We start from the raw sequence: 21,939 nt of genomic DNA on the forward strand, positions 1-21,939 counted from the left end.
AGAGAATTGTACTTCTCAATTGGCTTATGGCAAAAAAACAATGTGGTACACTTACAAAATATTCGACTCTGTTTCGTAAGCTAATCTTGAGAAAATGATCAGGATCCTCAAGCCTAAGAGTTCATCTTTCCTTTCTTATGATTTTCGAAAGTGAACTATTTGTAGTTTTAGGCGAAAGTGAGACATAGAAATTGTTTAAAGTGTTAAAACGGTAGTCTCAGATATTAAGATTTCCCAGTTGCTCGTATTTTTTGTTAACAAATTATTCATACTAAGAGTGTCCTTGAGGCTACTAGGATTCTATCTACTTTCAGCATATTTCGTTAGCTTCAAATATCGCCTAGAGAAGGTCTTGAAGTTTATTACATTGATGGAATTGTCAAGAGATCTTTATTAAGATAAAAGTAAACCTTAAAATAAATGTACTTTTATGGAAAAATACCGTTTTTTTGACTAACGAAGCTTTTTCATGAAACCTTTAATACTTACCTTCAGTTAAAATGATGGTCGAGCTCATCAACTTAACTTCCTTCCTTACCTTCTGAGACAATAAACTCAGATCTATACGTTCATTGCATCAATACAAAAAACATCTCTAAGTATCCTTAGGAAGCTAACGTTCATAATACCAATTAATGTTTGTATCAAAACTGTCGACGCTTGTTTTAATTCCGTACTATATAGCAACAACACGTTAAGATATCTCGAAGGAGACCTTCTAATACAACTATTTACAGAAGAACTGCCGAGAAGCAGGCCTTGTTAAAATTCTAATCGTCTAATCTAATCTAAGGTTCTTAATAAATAATTGCTCGTAATGAATTTTAGAGAGATTTTCTTACTATAATTACGCTTATAAACGACATTAAATAACGACAGGAAGCTTACGGCTTTCTTGGGTACTGCATTGCTATAGTAACCAGTCTGTTTTTACGAGATCAGTGAAAGATGTCCCAACAACAGTATCCTAGATAGCTAAAACTCGAATATGCGTCTTGTATTATTCACAATATTCTTCAGAAATTAAGTTTCTATATCTACATAAGCCACGTACCTAGTTCACGACCGTTCAGAAATACCGATAGATGCGCAGGCTTATTTAGTTCATATTTTTTTCCATCAAACTCGGGATTTACAGATTTTTCCAATCGCACTTAGTCCGAAAATACTGCCTAGATCGTAATAGTTACTTCAATAAGGCTTTCACAACATAACCTCATGTTTATAAGTAGTTTAAGTCTGCAGGTCTAAAACTTCTCTGTCCCATAGTCGAACATTCTGATCTATGCATACGAAAACTTCCAAATTGTATAAATTAAAAGTGTATTACAAGTATATTTGCCTATATATCGTATGTGAACATAAACTTTGTAGTTATGTTTGGTTCACATATTTAAGGCCATATTTAGAGTGGCGTTTATCTAACAATAATTTAGGTATTTCTATTGAACTTGCATTTACTGTTTAATTTTTTGTGCTTCAATCAACCTTTTTCCCCTCTCTCCCCCAATCAATCAAAGCAGTGACCATAAATTGTGTTTCCAATCAATGGCTTATCTGGAAAAGTTTATTCAATTTCTATTCATATCTGCTTGTAAACGGACTAAAAGGCAGCTGCTCGGCTATTGTCATTTCCTTTGCCACTCTATTTCCGTATTTTCAGCTTCGCTATCCGTCACACGCCCGCATATATTTATATTGTGCTATAAATAAATATGCAATAACAACAAAAAAGAAACAAACTGTTGATTGGAAAACACAGTTTGGACTTCCGCTGCGCAACACAACTCATGCTTATGATTTCTCAATTCATTCACTCTCTCACTGTATTTCTTCCGCACTTCCAGTGAAAGCATCAAATTGAAAATCGATGCGATGAGTGGCTCCATCTATGGCACACTATGCCCGCTCCGTAGCCACTCAAGCGGCTGACAGAGACAATGCAAGCAACACCTCCACCAGCACCACAGTCGGTGGCAATGTGCTGGTGTTGGTTTATAACTATGACATCTACTACTGCCAAGTACCACGCTCTATCAATCATGTGTACCGCTAACGCGCGATGCAGAGCCTGGCATCCGCTACAACGGCATACCCGATTGGCTATATGAAGGTGAGTATAATCAGTGGCTGCTGAGCACCTATCAGCTGGCTTGCTGTTTTATTCATTTTCGTATCTCATTTCAATTCATTCGTTCATTCTCTATGATTGCGCGTAGTTTTAAATTGTTTTAAGTAAAAAATTCTAACTCCCCTCTTGTTTCTCTGTTTTTAATCCATTTTTTTTGGCACACACCTGCACAGCACTGATCAATGTCTAACTGGATGTGCTATCTTCCGCACTGCTTTTCACACACACACATGAATTTAAAGTGTAGAACGTAATTGGAATACCAAAAATATGCGGCGTTCAGCACGTTCTTCGATGACCATTTGCTCAATCAACTTCTTCACCGGCCTACTCATCATTGCTGTTGTTGCTGGCCTTGCTACGGCTCCTGCTGCTGATGCCTACTGCCGCTGCCTGCTTCTTGTGCTTTGTAGAAGAAATCCTGCACTTAAATAATACAATTTGGCTTTCGGAGAATGTACACTTAATGTTCCAAGATGTGTTCAATGACTCGCTAATGCATTTCGCTTGGTATGATACAACAACTGGCAGCAATGCGAATGCGTATCTCTATTCGGAAATCAGATCATCAAGGTGAGTATAGTAACTGTTTGACTAAATAGAAAACAATTTGCATTTCATTTTTGGAAATATTTCGTTTTCCTACAAATTTAGGTATTATTTGAAAATAAGATAATATTAAAGATCGGAGATATTAAAAGGATATGGTATAGCTATATATTATTAGTTCGAAGGGTGGGAAGAAGACTTTGGAGGAGAGGGGATGACTCGAAGCTTGTCGGGAACGTTGGTGGGAGCGTTTACTGTCAGTAGCTTTCTATCAACTCTAGCTTCAGACTTCCTGACCTACTGGTATTGCATTGTTTTCCACGCCGAGGTTGCAGCCATTAAGGTTATAGCAGATCTACTGATTCGGAGTGCAGCCTACTTCAGAGAAGTGAATATTCAGTTATTTTTTTGTTCGGTTAGTTTACTAATTAACTGAATTAAATTGACCACCGTTTTGCAATGTTATTCAGAATTTTTCGATTTAATATTTTAGCATTAGAAAACCATATTTGTAAATCTGCAGCGAAAGAGTCAACTTATTTTCTAACTTTCTTGTCTTCTCTTCCACCAAAAACAGGATTGCGCCACTATAGTCTCACAAAACGGTCATCGCACAGCGATAACCCTGCGCACACGGAAACTACCATGAAGCGACTAGGTAGTGCCACACCAACTTGGGTCACCGCAATAATAGGACACGATCACATTTGTAAAGTTTTGTTACAAGACGGTGATTTTTTGGATTCCGTACGCTGAGTGACGTTGCAACGCCATGCCTCGAGACGACGTCTGTGACTGAACTCTTGACCTAACTACGCTGATAGAAGAGAGAAAAATTTCTTTGTTAAAAAATAGGACATTTAAAAAAAGTATTACAAAAATCATGCGTCAAAAGTTTTTTCGAAAAAATATTATTGAAATTCATATTATGACATACATATCGGCACTTAAATTGCAAAACCCTGTATCATAAAAAAAATTTGAAATAAATATTGCATACTATATATGTATCACTAACTTTTAAGCTTCCGCTGACCAATATATCCAATATATAATCATTTCATAACCAAAACACACTTTTGGTTTCAATATCAGTGGCTTCTATTATATAGTTTTTAATTCGTCTGTAAACTTATGAAAAGTGATGTTAAGTTATTTTGCATTTTAGGAGACGATATATACAGATTAATTTATGTTATAGTAATTTCTAAGTTATTGAAAAAGTGTTAGCGGAGAGTTGATTGAAAAAGTAAAATAAAAGAGTTATGAATATTTTAAAAACAATGTGACTTTTTATTGACTTCGGCAGAAAACGTTTTAAGCTTTTTAAAAGGTAATAGAAACAAGATCAAATGCTTATCCTTAAGCAAGAAATGTATGCTCTTCAAAAGCTTTCATTTAGCTCTTCTAATTTACTGTTCTCATGTAAACTTTCATTGAACTTCCATTTATCTTCTAATAATACTAAATATTATTATCTACAGAAATGCTGTCATCTTTTGTCGGGTACCCTTCACCATCATATTTCCCACATGTATGTTTTGTATCGCCCTCTCCGTAATAAAATTTCTATCCAGGCACTCTACAAAGCAATCTTCAAAAAAACCTTTTATTACTTAATGCCCAACAAAGTTCCATACCAAAATTCAAAAACTTGGTTGCTGTCTTTGATATATCGGAAGTACACCATTATCTAATCACAAGCTGCGCTGGTGGGGTGTATGTGTTGAAGACTTTTGATTTTTTAAATTTCAACCGATTTACGAATTATGGTATTTCGGTTTTGCATTTTCGGAATCCAAAAGTTTACATAAAAATAGCTTCAGTTGCTCTTAGAGTTAAATTTCAAGATCTCGAATCATTTCGGGATTTTAGAAAAAAGGTATCAGTTCATAAAAATAATTTAGGTTTTTTTCATAGCACAAAACATAGAAACGGAGTATTCTCTACTTGAAAGAAAAAGGATTTTAATGATGTCCACAGTCGAGCACTTTAAGAACGGGACCGAAAAATTCTAAGATATGTTACTTTCCATAAATTCCGAACAAGCTAAAACTTTGCATTATCGTAAGCTTCTTGCATGTTATCGAGATAGCTATAAAGCAGCTAAGGATAAGGAAATATCATATAAACCAATATACTATACATATTTTTTTTAAATACGGGCGTTGGTTCTAAAGAGTTGGAGTTCGAGCTGATCTGTTAAGAAGAACACTACATACACGAACCGTCTGCAGCGGTTAAATTCTTATGATGTCGACTTTGGTTAAATTATTTTATTCTGAAATATATAGTAATGGATGGAATAATTAAATGTTTAAAATTTTAAGCTTATCTCGTCTACTCATGATTGCTAAATTTAGATTAAAAGATTTTCTTATAAGACCCTTATAATTGAGCAGTTAGACATAGCTGAAAATTTTGAGGAGATATACACGACAGCTAAGCAAAGTTCGCAAAATTTAAGCTTACGATTTTGGGTTAATTTTTCTTTAGCTTTGTCCGAGATCTTTACCGATAACTACCACCTTATTTTTCTACCAAACATTCCCATGTTCATCAATTTAACCTAATCTCACATTATTATGTAGTTCGTCGCGTTGCTCCCTCTTTTTGCCTTATTGTGATATCATAATTAATATCATTTTTCCCAAAATGAAGGTGTATTGACTGCCAAAATACTAATTAAATGTAATCTAGTTTGACGCACGCGCTAGATTACCCACATTATACGCCGTTATTTGCAGCCATAATCATTTCTAAACAATCATCGTGGCTTCGTAAGTACTCTAATCCAAAAATATGATTGCGTATGTATATAAATATACAAGTTATGACCGTTATGCAGACCAAATTACCTGCGCCAAATCACGTGCTTAGTATTTAATTACATGACTACACATTATGTGCTTTGTGTTAACGGTAAATCTCTGTGGAATATTATTTACTTATGTACTTTTGAAAACTCTAACCAACGAAGCATAATCAGTTACCAAATACATATAATCAATTTGCGACATGGAATATACTATACTTGACATAACATACGCCAAACACAGCCATATGAGTGCCTCTGCGGCTGGTTTGACTACAGTGGACTGGAGCAAATTAAGTAGATGGTTAGATAGTATACATATATAGTATATTATTGATTATAGGCAGTTGCTATCATAGTAAAAATAGGAAAATAGTAATACATATATTATTAAAATATTTTATGGCTGAAGGTTTCGTATTGAAAGCTTTGCTGTAAAAAATATTTGTAAGTCTTAATTCTATCTTAAAATGTGTTTGAATATCTGGTTAAAACATAGGGAAGGAACTTTGAAATTTTAAGTATATTATACTCTATATTAATCTAAAACCTGCTCAATTTTCTACCCTGTACTTTTATTTTAGACTCTAATCAAGACAATACTCTAAATTATACTTCAGAACTATGAACTATACGTCTGTTCCATACTCTCAAACTAGTCTCTACTCTAGATTATGCTCCAGACTATCATATGCCCTATATGTATTTTACTGTAAACTCTACCATGAGAGTATTTTACTTTATACTATGCTACACACGGTATTTTATATTCTACTCTAGACACTTTATCCTATATTTAGCTCGACTCTCAAACCTATATATCAAATGAATTAGGTATGTCTACTTTACCTTAAACTTTAGTTTGGATTTTATTTGGTTTTCCCAACCATATATAAAAGCAGACTTTATGGATATGATATGTAATTATTATATACCCTACTTTACGTTGTACTCTGTACTCTACTGTCAAAAGTTTATACTAAAAGACACTTCTTGGCATGAAGGCAACTCTAAGTACTTTGTTATAATCTTCTCTGCACTCTTTTTTGGTTTCGAAATATACTCTAGAAGAAAATAATCCTTACGAAAATGAGTCTACATTGCAATATACATTGCTCTGCCGCCTACACTATGGGCTCTATCTTAGATTCTACGCTACGCCTAACTTACTTTACACTAAAAACTATGTACGAAAATAATTTCATGGAAATAAGTATACTTTACTATACACGCTACTCTATACTCTAGACCATACTCTACCCTAATTTTCACTTGATTTTCAAAACTATATATACTATTGAAGAGATATACTAAACTTTCATCGTTACTAGATATTAAAGAAATTTTCAAGGAAATGAGTTTTCTATACAATATACATATAGTACATACTCTGATATGTATGGTACTCTCTAGACACTCTAGCGAATATTTAACTGAACTATTTGTTAAGAGAGTTCTCTTGGATGTCATTGCAATCTAGTATACTCTACACTATATTCTATTGGCAAAACTTTATACTTATATTTATAAGGGGGAACGACATGGGAATTAATTAATTTTACTCTACATCCTATTACTCTATACATTCAAACCTATGCATAAAAGAGACTCTCAGGATAATAATCTATTCTTTCATGTACGCTATTCTGGATTGTACTATACTCTAGACTCTATTCTCTATCCTGCTACAAATTGTTTATGTTTTCCGCATTATGAATATATGAAAGTGTCATGCATATGACTATACTCTGGACTACTCTACAAAATTGTATACTCTAATTAATATACTTGTATATGACGATTTTACTTAAAAAACCGATTATTTTATATAATTGATCATGTTAAATTTTTTTGTGTTTTTTCAAAAAAAAATTTTAAAAAGGTCCCCAAAAGAAATTTCTACAAAAGTTATGGCATTTGAAAATAAAAAAGCATTTTTTTGAAAAATTCTTTTTTTTGAAGTTGGACAAAAAATTTTGAAACAATTCTCAAAAATGTTTTTCAAAGTGTAGAAAAGGATGAATAAGTTTCAGTAAAATCTAAAGGGGTCGGGTTCAAAAGTGGTCGATTTGGTATGGAATACCCCATATATTATATGTATATTATACCGCTATGCATATTTTTGTTGTTGTAGAAGTGTAACTATCCGTAGTGGCAAGCAATTTAAATGGCTTTCGTCGTTAAGTTGTGGCATTACAATGTTTTGAATGTTGGCGAAAAGTTTTAAAAAACATAAAGCCATGGATAAATAACAGAAGTGAGGCAACAAATATTAAAAGATATGAAACAGAACTTTAAGATTTTTGGCATGACACGGAAATTCATTTTTTACAAAGAATTTCTTCAAAAGCGTAAAGGTTAGGTGTTAGAGTAAATGTTAAGATAAGGTGATGTGCGATAAGGAATATCAATTTGTTCTAAGAATCTAAATATAGAATTTTAGAATCTTTATGTGGAGGGTTGTGAGTTGAAAATCGTAGAATGAAAGCATTTTCGAACTTCCGGTTGACTTAATACCGCATATATATGTGAGTCATCTGAATGAATGAATGAATGAAGTGATCGTGTTTTTCTTATGACGGTTCATATTTGCGACTAAAATGAATAAAATCAGGTAAAAACACGTCCTGAATACAACTAACAAGCCTTAGTGAAGTTCTCTAATCTAATACCGAACATTTTTGTCTCTAAGCCATCCTTGCTAAAGCATCACCCTTAAAATTTATAACTTTTTATATAAAAGGACAGAGTTCTACTTAAGGGCCATGATTAGTATGCAACAACCTAACAACCTTCTCTGGTGCATTTCTTACAATATAAAAGGGTTTAAAAGATCAGTATCTGATTTGATCGCTCATTTTGAATGGTAGCAATATGCTATAGCAGTGTGATCTGAGTTGGAAGTCTATACTGGTTCGATATCAGCAGTTCTGACAAGTTAGTGAAGTTCTCCAGGAAAGCGCGAACAAGCCGGACTATTTGAGAATAAGCTACAATGAAATTTTCACCAAATTCACACTATAACGTATAAATTTTGAAAATGCTTGGACTTGATCTCTTTGTTCAAAATGCAATACATAGGGTACTATAACCTTTAGATGATAGTAACAAACCCAATGCTGTCTCAGAAATACCAATAAAAACACTTTGCAAATTGTATCCTAATGTTTTTGGTTAAGAATTTCTTGGTTGGGGCTTGCCTGCCTTCATCTATCATATATCCACCTAGGAAAATGACGATCAGATTTCATTTACTTCTTCTTCTTCTTCTTAATTGGCGTAGACACCGCTTACGCGATAATAGCCGAGTTAACAACAGCGCGCCAGTCGTTTCTTCTTTTCGTTACGTGGCGCCAACTGGATATTCCAAGCGAAGCCAGCTCCTTCTCCACTTGGTCCTTCCAACGGAGTGGAGGTCTTCCTCTTCCTCTGCTTCCTCCGGCGGGTACTGCGTCGAATACTTTCAGAGCTGGAGTGTTTTCGTCCATTCGGACAACATTCGGACAACATGACCTAGCCAGCGTAGCCGCTGCCTATTAATTCGCTGAACTATGTCAAAGTTCAGCAGTGCTTTATTGTTTGCTTCTCCGCCCTTTATATAGTTATTTGATTCAATGCCTTGAAGGTTGAAACTATGAGAACATATTGATGGAGAGTATTTCGTTTCGGCTGCAAAGATCGGTATGCATTGGAGATTATGTGCGACAAGCTTCGCTGATTTCCGTGGTTTTGATTCGTTGCACTTTGTAAAGGAAATTCAATGTTTGAGAAATGTTCGCCCTTGGAATTAAACTTTATATAAAAGCCTTATGGCATTAATATCGTATAACTGATGCATGGGATCTAGAATTTTGATAATGTAGAGGAACCAATATAATATTTTTAACATTCATTAAACACACTAATAAACACACCGTTACGGGAAGTTAAATGAATCTTTCGTATGATTAACAAAACCTACTCCTTCGCAGTGACACTCGTCAAAGGCTCATCAAACGACAGCTTAAGCATATTTCCTGCACCGCCTTGAATATGCTCTTGAGTGTGCATTGTTTTTTTCGATGACACTTCATGGAAGCACCCACTAAAACTAACCGAAAATAGAGTGTTATTGCGTGGTTAAGTGAAATAAATATTTGTGAAACGAATTATTTGCCAAAAGCAAAGGAAAATCTTATTCAATTTATTTACTTTTACTTACAACTGTAAGTTAATCCAATATTGTTGTTGTACTATAAATATAAATACTTGTACTACACATGAGTACAATCTTTGAGTGTGTTACCGTTACAAAACGTAGTGTTAAGGTCGCTTGCTTTCATTTGTTTAGTTAACAAGGTTTATTTTGGTAAATCGCTACGGGTGTTTCCTTCGAATATTTTTTCATACAAGAGCTAGTACGAGTATGTAATCAACAAAAGTATTTTGTCGTTTAGACAACAATGGTGCTTTAGTTACAGGAGGCCAAGGTTTTCTTAGAAATTCTTCTCAAACAGTTAAAGCAATCGCTTCATTGAACAAAAAGTGTAGCATACGGCAAATTTTACACAATACAATTATAATCTGGGGGTGAGAAATTCCAACTATATCAGGGCATTTTTTGCTGATGGTTCTAGGTAACAGTAGAGTAAAATCCTCTAAAGGGTTTTAAGGCGTTCGTCCCGCTGTAACATTACAAATTTTTATGAAAAAAAAAAACAACGTTTTTGTACTATATATACCTATATATAGGTACCATCACCCTGAAGCGGGTCGTTCAAAGCCCCCAGAAAAAATCCCAAAAATGTTCCACACGTTATTTTATATGCCAATAATGATTATATTCTATTTTGAAGGCAGTGCTCCAAAGTTGGCAATGTTCATTACAACTATATTGGATGCATTTTTTGCTTGGTTTTCATATTTGTAACATAGAGAAGAAAATGTCGGAGACTCTACAAAGATGAGCTGAGTAATTTTAAGCTCCTAACAAATTTTTGAGATATCCCGTACTGAAATCCACAAATTTTGACTTTTTACCCAAAAAAAAAAAATGATTTTTGTATGATATTGTACCATATATTTATATAGCATATATATAGTCAGTCATATGTAAGCGGGTCGCTCAAAGCCAAGTCCTTGTAAGAAAACATTTTTTATTTAACTGGCTATCTACACGCTCTCCAAATGACTCAAATTGTCTACATTTATTGGGAGGGAACGTCTTCTAATGCTTCTTAAAGAACTGAAGCGCGGAGGTCGCTCGGTCATTGTTATATAGGTTATCTATGTATCGGGTGATTTTTTAAGAGAAATATCTTGATAGCACCTTTTTTTGTAAAAAATTTGTGATTTTTCCATAATTTTGAATCTATTATAAGTATGGTCGTACATCTGCCGCGACTCTCATTTTCCCATTTTCGTTGCCATGCGAGTATGGTGTCTTTCTTTATTCGTTCAATTGCGCTCTTGTTATTTTCAAATGCTTTCTTTAGCTCCCACTGCATTTTTCTTTCGTACGCCAGAAGGTAAACTTATGACTAATATTTTATCACCTAACACAGTTCGCTGCAATCTAGCCAATACCTTACACCGGTTTTCCTTTTGTAGCACATCTCCCCAAACTTTTGCTCCATATAGTTCTATTCAGGGTTGTTGCTATTAAGAGCTTTCTCTTTTCTTGTGTGGGCTCTGATATATTGGCTATTGGTGTGCTAAGATAGCAAATGGAAGGTTAATCTGGAGTCCACTCTTACACCTAATTAATTCACAGCTTTTTGTGTGAGAAATGTGCTTGTTCGTCATCAGTAGTACCTCTACTTTTTCTGTAGCGAGCTGGAGGTTATGTGGGTCAAGCCGTGTTTGCGTCCGAATTATGGCCTTATTCAATTTCTTTCGAGTTTTCTCTGTACTTCTGGCTCTAATCATTGCTGCTACGTCGTCCTCGTAGCTGATTAAATATGATTCTTCTGACATTTCGAGTTTTAGTGTTCCGTCATAACTAACGCCAGCTTCAAGGAACTTTCCTGCTGTTTCAAGCACGAATAGTGGACGGTATGCTGATGGATAGCTGGGATTCGTTTTTCCCTTGCTGAGTAAGAAAAGCCATTGTTTCTTTAAAATTTCAGGAAATATTCCAGCTTCTTTTTTCATTTTACGTATTTAAGAGTACTGCAGGTCGTTCTGCGGCGTCCGGGCCGGGCGATTTGTCAATTTTGAGCTTGCCAGGTGTCAGTTGCAGTTCCTTGAGTTGAGCGATATTATAAGAATAGTTTTCAATTCAGAATAAAGTTTTAAAGAAAATAAAAAATTATATATTATTTAAAAGCCAATTCATTGTTTAACATTTAAAACGGCTAAGTTTCGTTTCATCAGAAATCTATGGCAAAAGTCATCATTTTCGCGTTACACATATGTACATGGAAATATACACGTATATACATATGCATACTCGCATATAACTATTATAATATAACTATATATACATTTATTTGAATTTGAATGGGAAAACATATGAACAGTAGTTTCACAACTACTAATGTACTTAATATGCATAAATGAAATAAAAAGTTATAAGTGAAATGTGTGGCCGGATCAGACCACAAGTGGATACCGGCGGTCAGCTTAAACAAATATACATATAAAAATATACAAATATGAACAAAGATGCTCTAAAATAAGCTACATACAGTTTGTTTGTTTGTTGGTCTTTTTGTTTCCATTTGGTTTTGTTGGGTTTTATTACTTGAAATGAATGCCAGAACATGATGATCGCACTTAACAATGGTGTTAATGTTATGAATGACTAAAATCGGTTTAATACAATTAAGACAAAGAGGGGCTCAACCTATGTGAGGTAACAAATGAAATTTTACGTGTAACGGAAAAGCAAAAGAGATATGAGAAACGTTATAATTTCGGCTGCTCCGAAGCTTTAAAACATTACCTAAATGTAGCATAAAAGGCTGTTCAAATATTCTTAAATTGATTTTGATCGATTAGTGTGCCTGAGGAAAGTATGCGTGCAAAATTTTAGATCGATATTACAAAAAATTGTGGAACTGTATTTGTACTCAGGGTCTCCAAGTTTCCCTTTGCGTGTTACAAACTTCGCGGCTAACTTAATATACCCTGTACGGGATATAAAAATGAAGGCTATCTTATATGAATTGACGTTTAAAAGATTTATGATTGGGTTGGCAAATGCTTTAAAGTATACAGAGAGTTGCTAATAGACATTCAGTAAAGCCAGATAACTTCACATAACCTGCCGAAGACCGAGAACATACCCTTCTTCTTCATTCGACAAGCGTGAAAATAAAATCTTTAAAAAACATCTCGTTTGAAACGAGTATATTCTCTCTTTCGATATGAAATCTTTAATTTGGCAATTGAATTTTTAGTTCGGCCTTTTCCATTAATTAATTGAGTCAGTTGGTAGTTTTTTCATATAAATAAATATAGCTACAGAGTATTATGGTTTTGTTCTTCTGACGGTTGTGCGTATCAGCTAAAACTAAGCGAGATAGATATATGTAGGGTTATATAGTAATGGGTTGTCAAAAAAGTCTTGCAGTATTTTTATTGATTTTTTTTTTTTAATGAAATTGAAATGAATTTTTGATGACTCATGCCCAGCTCTTGACCGATGCTACGGCTGCTACTATGCCGGTCTCTTTTAACCAATTCAGCGATTTTATCGACGACAGACCTTCCGGAGCATGGCGCGTCTTCGACCACCTCTACACCAGTGCGAAAACGTTGAAACCATCGTTGTGCGGTGGAAATGGAAACTGTATCGGGTCCATAAACTGCACAAATTTTATTGGCGGCTTGAGATGCATTTTTGCCTTTATCGTAGTAGTACTGTAAAATATGCCGTATATGCCGTATTTTCTCCTTTGCCCCATGTTTGCGACGCTATAACTCACGAACGACTTAAAAGAAACGATAATCAATCAAACACATGTTAGCGCGTGAAATGAGCTTTCCAAAAAGGTGTAGTATGACCCGATGCGACGATAAAATATAACTAGAACTACACGCTTTCAGCGCCAACTAGCGAAAATACCGCAAGACTTTTTTGACAACCTAATATATGCAAAGTCTGTCGCAAAAGAAACATAACTTTTTATATATAACTGTTTCTGGTGGCGCCACCTATTGGTGGGTATATGAAATAAAAAGTTTGATAACTACAATCGATGTTATCGATCAATAAGGGACAGCAGTTTTTGGTCATCGGTCGTAAAATGCATTTTGAACAAAGAGCAAATATTAAATTTTGTTTTAAACTTGAGAAAACGTTTACTGAAACATTTCAAATGATCAAAAAAGTTTATGGTGATCAGTGCCTATCACGTAGTAATGTGTATTAGTGGTTTAAGCGATTCCAAGAAGGTCGTGAGGACCTCTGTGACGATCAGAAGTCGGTCGTCTTCAGAAGTCAAAAATAAATACAATGCTGATTTGTTTTTAAGATTCCGAGGGTATTGTACACCGAGAGTTCGTCCCACCTGGTCAAACGATTAATGTTGTGTTTTACCTTGGTGCTATGAAGCGTCTTTTGTTACGCATTCGTCGTGCTCGACCACAATACCGTGAGGCAGGGTCCTGGCGCCTGTTGCACGATAATTCGCCGTATCATCGGTCGACGCTTGTCTCTGATTTTTTGACAAAAAAACTCCATATTAACTATTAATCACTCATCCTACTCACCTGATCTGGCACCCTGTGATTTTTACCTACAACTTTTTCCTACCGCAAGACGAATTTAGTTTTCGTGTTAGGTTGAGCGTACAAACAGACATAGTTCAGCCTCCGAGGTGCCAAAAAGAATGTGCATTTCACGCTGCATTATTTGCGGTTGCTACCAACAGGAAAGCACTTCATCAATTATCCATGCACCGCAAAAACTTTTACAACTTTTAGCCTACGAAGAATATGGTCACAATTTGATGTTTTTTTGTTCTACTTGTTGTTGTGGAGAAATATTTTAATTGGTGGTGGCAAATGCAAATGCAAAGAAAAATTATTTAAACTTCGTACTGCACTGGAGGCTACTTAGCTGACCTGCAGCGAGATAATGAAGGATGCATTAAAAATCAGATATCATCTACTAAAGGAGCGCAGGAAAGCAGTTTGCGTAGTAACTTCTAGCGTCTTTCTGTGAAGAAATAGAGAGAAATTGTTTTCCGCACTTAAGATTGTTCTGGAACTATCGACGTTTGCTCCACCGATTTTGGAATCAATGTTAATATTCATATATAATCATATAACGTAATCAAAAAAAAAAAAAATAAACGTTAACTTCGGTTGCACTGAAGCTAATATACCCTTCACAAGTGCATTTATTTTCGTAACTATGTGTTCAGTTTGTATGGAAGCTATATGCTATAGTAATCTGATCTGAACAATTTCTTCGGAAATTACATTGTTGACTTTAGAAATTATCTATACCAAATTTGGCGAAGATACATTGTCAAATATGAAAGTTTTCCATACAAGAACTTGATTCCGATCGTTCAGTTTATACGGCAGCTATATGTTATAGTGGTCCGATATCGGCCGTTCCGACAAATGAGCAGCTTCTTGAAGAGAAAATGACGTTTGCAAAATTTCAAAAGGATATCTTAAAAACTGAGGGACTAGTTCGTATATATACAGTCGGACGGACGAACGGACGGAGGGACGGACAGTCAGACAGACGGACAAGGTTAAATCGACTCAGCTTAACATACTGATCATTTATATATATACTTTATAGGGTCTCCGACGTTTCTTTCTGGATGTTACAAACATCGTGACAAACTTAATATACCCTGTTCAGGGTATAAAAACAAGAGAGATGGATTACTGTAGAACCAAATTAATACAATGCAAACTTGGAGAAATGCCCAGCAAACATCTTAGTACAGAAATAAATTCCATAACTTTTTTAATTAAACTTCAGTACAAAAAAACCCTAATCTGACCTGCATAGAGTAGCTTTTCTCCTTGAGGCAAGCCAACCATACAAATAAAATGCAAAAAGATTTACAGAAAATTATTGTCATCGCTGTCACCAAATTTAAAATGAAATGCTTTTTAGCACCATTTCTGTACACTGTATTTCCTATTCATAGACTTGAGCTACAAACAAAAGCTGCTGCTAACAAAGTCCAACACAACCGCATTCTCAAATTCACACGCCCTTTACTCATAAACAAACATAACAACAAAATGCTGTCAATGTAAATGTATATACTTATGCTGTGAAGCAACGCATATTCTTCAACTCATTTTGGCTTAAAATCAAGGAGTCGAGCAAAGCCATTTATCGCTTCCGAAGTCGTTAAGAAACCCCACAAGCGTGTATCGGTGTGATGGCAGTAGTCTTTATCGCCCACTTTGGTTTGTTCATGTTACACTTGAAGAGTTGATGCTGCTACGAGTGTATTGCCTTCACTGGCATTAAAAATCAATTTGGTGTGTCAGTGGTGAAATGCAAGCTGTTGGCTTTCGCCTGTCGACTGCTAGCAATTGATAGCACCATAGCAGTGGTTGTTGCTGTTTTTGCAGGGCTTTTACTTACTTCACTGCTTAATACATACATTGTAACAGTTCATTTTGAGATCAAACGGTACTTTGTTTCCTTGGCGGTCTCGGTGGCAGCAACAAAATGTGCATTAAACGCATTTGCAGTTGCATACTTTGTGGCGTTGTGGCTTCTTAAGCACACGTGTTAGCTGTTGATGCAGTTAAGATTAGGTCACCAAGTTCTCTGCTGTGCTGTTAGTTAAATAACGAATGATTTGTTTGGTTGTTGAATGCTTTTCGAAGTTTTTGACAGTCGATGAAATAAGTAGGTATACATGTGTGTTAAAATAAATGAGGTCGATATATTAGATTTGATATACTATATAGGGCAACGGATGGATAAGAAAAGAAAAGATCTATCCTAAATGTAAAAAGATCTATTGTTGTACATTCAACTTGCTAGAGGTGGTGCCACGCCCACTTTTTCAAACAAATTTCTCACAAGTGTACCTTGCTGCTGCGGTCTTCTGTACCAAATTACAGCTTCATATCATAATTTAGTGCTTAGTTATGCCACTTTATGTCCGATTACGACAATCTACAATCTCGAAATTATTTTAGTACTAAGGTACCCAAGTAAGTATCTCAAATTTTATTAAAGTTACAGCTTGCACGGATGGATAGACAGTCAACCGGATTTCATCTTTGCCCGTCATCATGATCATTTACATATATATTTATATATAACCCTATATATATCTCGCTTTCTTTTAGATGATACGTACAACATATTATAAAAAGTCTGCAATCGACACCTCACCAAAAAGCTCACTCATTTTAAGAAAACTAATTAAAAAGCTAACGAAAAATTAATCAATTAAATGTCGTGTTGCCATAACTTGCACATCGCATTGTAATCGCCACTAAAAACCGGTTCATATTTCTAAATGAAAAAGCAAACAAAAGGGTCGGAAACGGATGTGTGTGTGCCATTGGTTGTGGCGAAATATGGGTTTTTGCAACGGTTAAGCTTTATTGCTTGCAGTTAGCCGTTGCAGTGTTGGTTTGTATAAGGAATTTTGCATAAATACGTGGAACTGTGTATGTGTGAATGTGAAATTATTCTCTAATGTTTGGGCATTTCTATAGATATTTTTGGCTTTGCGGTTTTTTGTTGTACATTACGTTATACAACAATGAAAATATTATGCGGGGATGTAGGAAAAGCAATGTTAAATGAAAATTTCGCATATCTGGCAGTACTTAAGAGATACAGGCATTCAAATACGGAAATATACGCAGATACAGAAACAAATAAATAAACATTTATATACAGTTAGGCCAATTTCTTTACGCTGTTTTCACCAAATGCTTTCTCAGGATCTGGATCTGCATGTAATGTATTCATTTATCTGGCAGCTCTGTAACTCGTATACACCAAAATTTAAAAAAACATTTCTCTCTACGATTGGTTGTACAATTTCTATGTTCAATCGGTCACTCATTTGCATTTTACATTTTCTCATATTTCCATTTGCACACTTTCAGGCTTTTTACCCACTGAAGGTTTCTGGAAAACTATTGATTTTAGCATTGCACAGTTCATGGTTGTCTATTAGTCTAGGAAATATTTTGTGCAAGTATTGTGACTTAAACAAATAATCACATTTATATGAAGTTTTCAAAGCAAATTTAATTGACTTCATGCGATATTTTGTAGCGATGCAGGCTCATATAGGTATATGTGTAAGATTTAAATTTTCAAGTGTTAAATTCATTTACAAAATTAATCGAACTCTCAGAAATATAAAGAAATAATATACTTTCTTCGCAATACTATAGGAGCACAAAGCAAATGCTGGTTTTAAATGATATTGTAAATCAAAGTTTACTAGATAAGGAAGCTGCTACTCTTGGCTTGGTTGTGCAACATACAACTTAAAATGAACAACAAAAAGTAAGGAAGGGCTAAGTTCGGGTGTCACCGAAAATTTTATACTCTCGCATGATAAAGATCAAGATTTCATTATACGTCATTTACATATTTTTCAAATACCGTATTTTTGTAAAGTTTTATTCCGCTATCATCATTGGTTGCTAATGTACTATAATACTATACAGAGAAGGCATCAGATGGAATTCAAAATAGCGTTATATTGGAAGAAGGCGTGGTTGTGAACCGATTTCACCTATATTTCGTACATGTCATCAGGGTGTTAAGAAAATATTATATACCGAATTTCATTGAAATCGGTATAGTAGTTCCTGAGATATGGTTTTTGGTTCATAAGTGGGCGACGCCACGCCCATTTTCAATTTTTAAAAAAAGCCTGGGTGCAGCTTCCTTCTGCCATTTCTTCCATAAAATTTAGTGTTTCTGACGTTTTTCGTTAGTCGGTTAACGCACTTTTAGTGATTTTCAACATAACCTTTGTATGGGAGATGGGCGTGGTTATTATCCGATTTCTTCCATTTCTAAACTGTATATGGAAATGACTGAAGGAAACGACTCTATACAGTTTGGTTGACATAGCTATAGTAGTTTTCGAGATATGTACAAAAAACTTAGTAGGGGGCGGGACCACGCCCACTTTTCCAAAAAAATTGCGTCCAAATATGCCCCTCCCTAATGCGATCCTTTGTGCCGAATTTCACTTTAATATCTTTATTTATGGCTTAGTTATGACACTTTATAGGTTTTCGGTTTCCGCCATTTGTGGGCGTGGCAGTAGGCCGATTTTGCCCATCTTCGAACTTAACCTTCTTATGGAGCTAAGAAATACGTGTACCAAGTTTCATCGTGATATCTCAATTTTTACTCAAGTTACAGCTTGCATGGACGGACGGACGGACAGACATCCGGATTTCAACTCTACTCGTCACCCTGATCACTTTGGTATATATAACCCTATATCTGACTCTTCTAGTTTTAGGACTTACAAACAACCGTTATGTGAACAAAACTACATATAATACTCTCCTTAGCAACTTTGTTGCGAGAGTATAAAAATGACTACAATCTACAATAGCTTTGACGGCGAATCAATAACGAATATTTCGGCAAAAATTGTGAATTACTTAGCAACATTCTCTTTTTGACACTGGTGACTTAGTTCAGTTCTGTTACGGCGACAACTTCGTTATTCATCTTCTGTTCAAAGATTGATTTTTTTAAGTTTGGAAATAAACACCGAGCCAAATCGAAAAAATATAATGGCCTCAGCTTAAGAAAATATATTTGGCCGTAAGATCGGCTGAAGTATGAGTCGCTATGTTACCACTGTGGAGTTTTCAAAGTCGGTGACCAACACTACTCGACTGGTCTCAACTTTTGTAACTAATAAAAGATTTTTTCTCACCGATAAATATTTTTTTTTAGCACTTTAAGACCGAAATTTGGACAAAATTAGATTTCTTTTTGAAGAAACCACCAATATGTCAAAACAATTTATTTTCCTTATTCCTTCGACTAATTACTAGATTTTATATTACTTTAATGAAATCTGTATGAATTTTTAATTTCAGAGGAACCAATTCAGAGGTCACCGTAAATCGTTTTTTTTTTTTGAAAGGAGCTCCCTGAGATCAGCTGTAGTTTCTTTCCAAATAAATATTTTTACTAATATTAAGCCTAAAATACAGTTAAAAGCTATTATTAATATGTGTACGAAATTTTTGATCAATAAATTCAAAAGTTTTCTCAGAAAAACTTCTGGAAAATTCGCCTTTTTCGGCCATATAACTGTATATAACCCCAAAAGATTCCTATAATCTCTACTGCCAACCCCATCAATCGGTGGCCAATATCAGATCATGACACGGCATTCTATGTATAAGCTGTTTTCAGTGCTGCTGGGCGTGACTTATCAAAAACCTACGAGCGACCACGTCGAAACTCGTTAAACCAATTTTATGGCGGCCAATAGACTAGAAGAGTCACCACTTCCACCATAAGGACCATTAATACTCTTCACAATTTCAGCCGCCTGGTTTATCTTTTCGTCTTAATCGAAAAACTGTAAAACATACAATATTTTCCTTTTTTATAGGTGTTCATCAACAATACTAAAACATGCAATCAGTAAACTGTCTGAGAAACTTCAATATTAAGGAGTCTTATCTTTCTAACGCCATATGTATAGCGAAACCTGATCGGAATTATTCAACGCTATATATAGATTTTCACAGCCATGATAAAATAATAAACTGTTTTCGCTAGATCTTATACCTGTCTCAATGTAATCTAACATATAGTAAATAAATTTTCTTCAATAAAACTCAAATACCTTAACCTAACCTCACTGAACTTAATTCGAGTTAACTAATAATAAATAATAGGTTGTCAAAAAAGTCTTGCGGTATTTTCGCTAGTTGGCGCTGAAAGCGCGTAGTTCTAGTTTTATTCGTCGCATCGGGTCGAGCTATACCGTTTTGGAAAGCACATTTCACGCGCTAACGCGTGTTTGATTGATTGTCGTTTCTTTCAAGTCGTTCGTGAGTTATAGCGTCGCAAACATGGCGCAAAATAAAGAGAAAATACGGCATATTTTACAGTACTACTACGATAAAGGCAAAAATGCATCTCAAGCCGCCAATAAAATCTCTGCAGTTTATGGACCCGATACAGTTTCCATTTTCACCGCACAACGATGGTTTCAACGTTTTCGTTCTGGTCTAGAGGTGGTCGGAAATGCGCCACGCTCCGGAAGGCCTGTCGTCGAAAATTGCGATAAAATCGCTGAATTGGTCGAAAGAGACCGGCATAGCAGCAGCCGTAGCATCGGTCAAGAGCTGGGCATGAGTCATCAAAAATTCATTTCAATTTCAATAAAAAAAAATTCATTAAAAATACCGCAAGACTTTTTTGACAACTCATTATTTAAGGTTAAATATAATCTGTTTTAAACTACACTAATTTCTTAATAATAATAAAATAGTTTTCAGTTAAACTGTGTACTTGGCGTCCAGCAATATTCCCAGTTAAATGAAAGTAATTATAAGAAAATGAAAATCCAATCCCCTAACCATAATTGGTTCTCCAAATGAAGTGAATTTTTGTGCCATTTACATGTTGCGAAATAAACTGAAACATTTTACACAGTCCAACTCTGGTCGCTCATCTGGTCACTCATCTGCCACGATTATACATTTTATGCACGTAGGTAAAGATAACTGTAAATATGCATATGAACATTGATGTTAGTCACATGGTATGCTTATATCCCCATATTCGTATGTCAATAATTTGCAGTAAATGCACATCCGCTCGTTCATTTGGTTCATCTAGAGGAAATAAGCAAATATGGACGCCTTTCCGGTCGAAATTAAACGCCCGCACAATCCGACGTACCAACACACGAACGAACGAATGAGCAAGTGGTTGAAACATCAACGTGAAAGTCATGCTGACATTCCGGCCTATGCCGACATGTCGGCCATAATGAGCTATAGCGGCTGTCGCGCTGGTTGGCGAGAGCACAGGCTGATAAAAGAGGCGTTCATTGCAGCAGAACCCAGCCACAAACAGAAAGACATACCTACAGTACTTCTATAAATATATGTATTTAGGCGAGTTTGAAGCACAAAAGTTTAGCTGCATCGTGCCCCTATATACATATATATAGTATATACATGTTTCCATGCCCACACAGGCATGGGTACGTATGTGAGAATGCCTGTTGCACCACATGCTCAACATGCCTCGACTGATTAATGCCGCCTGCCACATTTTCCACTTATTTGCTCTGTCATGATTCTAATTTGCATTGCTGCACTGTCGCTCTAGTTGTTTTTGTTGTACGTTCAATATAGCAAGCATTGCAATAACGAACTGGAACGTTGGCCTAGCAGTGCACAGGCAACCCAACATGACCACTGCTAGTTAGTTGCTAATCTTATGAATACAGCATTCGGATTTGCCGAGGAAATGAATTTTCATTTGCTTCCG

The 21,939-nt window shown here is 35.3% G+C and overlaps 1 long non-coding RNA gene across 3 annotated transcripts in view; it reads left to right on the plus strand.

Annotated features, from left to right (window-relative positions):
- The window catches only part of LOC126753591 (uncharacterized), a 45,461-nt gene extending 41,496 nt beyond the window's left edge, over positions 1–3,965 (plus strand). For all 3 annotated transcript variants that reach the window (XR_007666191.1, XR_007666190.1, XR_007666189.1), the window contains 3 exons: positions 1,848–2,113; positions 2,305–2,704; positions 3,258–3,965. This is a non-coding gene — a long non-coding RNA (uncharacterized LOC126753591). The remainder of the gene's footprint in view (positions 1–1,847; positions 2,114–2,304; positions 2,705–3,257) is intronic.
- The last annotated feature ends 17,974 nt before the right edge of the window (positions 3,966–21,939 follow it).

This window comes from Bactrocera neohumeralis, chromosome 3 (genome assembly GCF_024586455.1).
Source record: "Bactrocera neohumeralis isolate Rockhampton chromosome 3, APGP_CSIRO_Bneo_wtdbg2-racon-allhic-juicebox.fasta_v2, whole genome shotgun sequence".
Classification (NCBI taxonomy): domain Eukaryota; kingdom Metazoa; phylum Arthropoda; class Insecta; order Diptera; family Tephritidae; genus Bactrocera; species Bactrocera neohumeralis.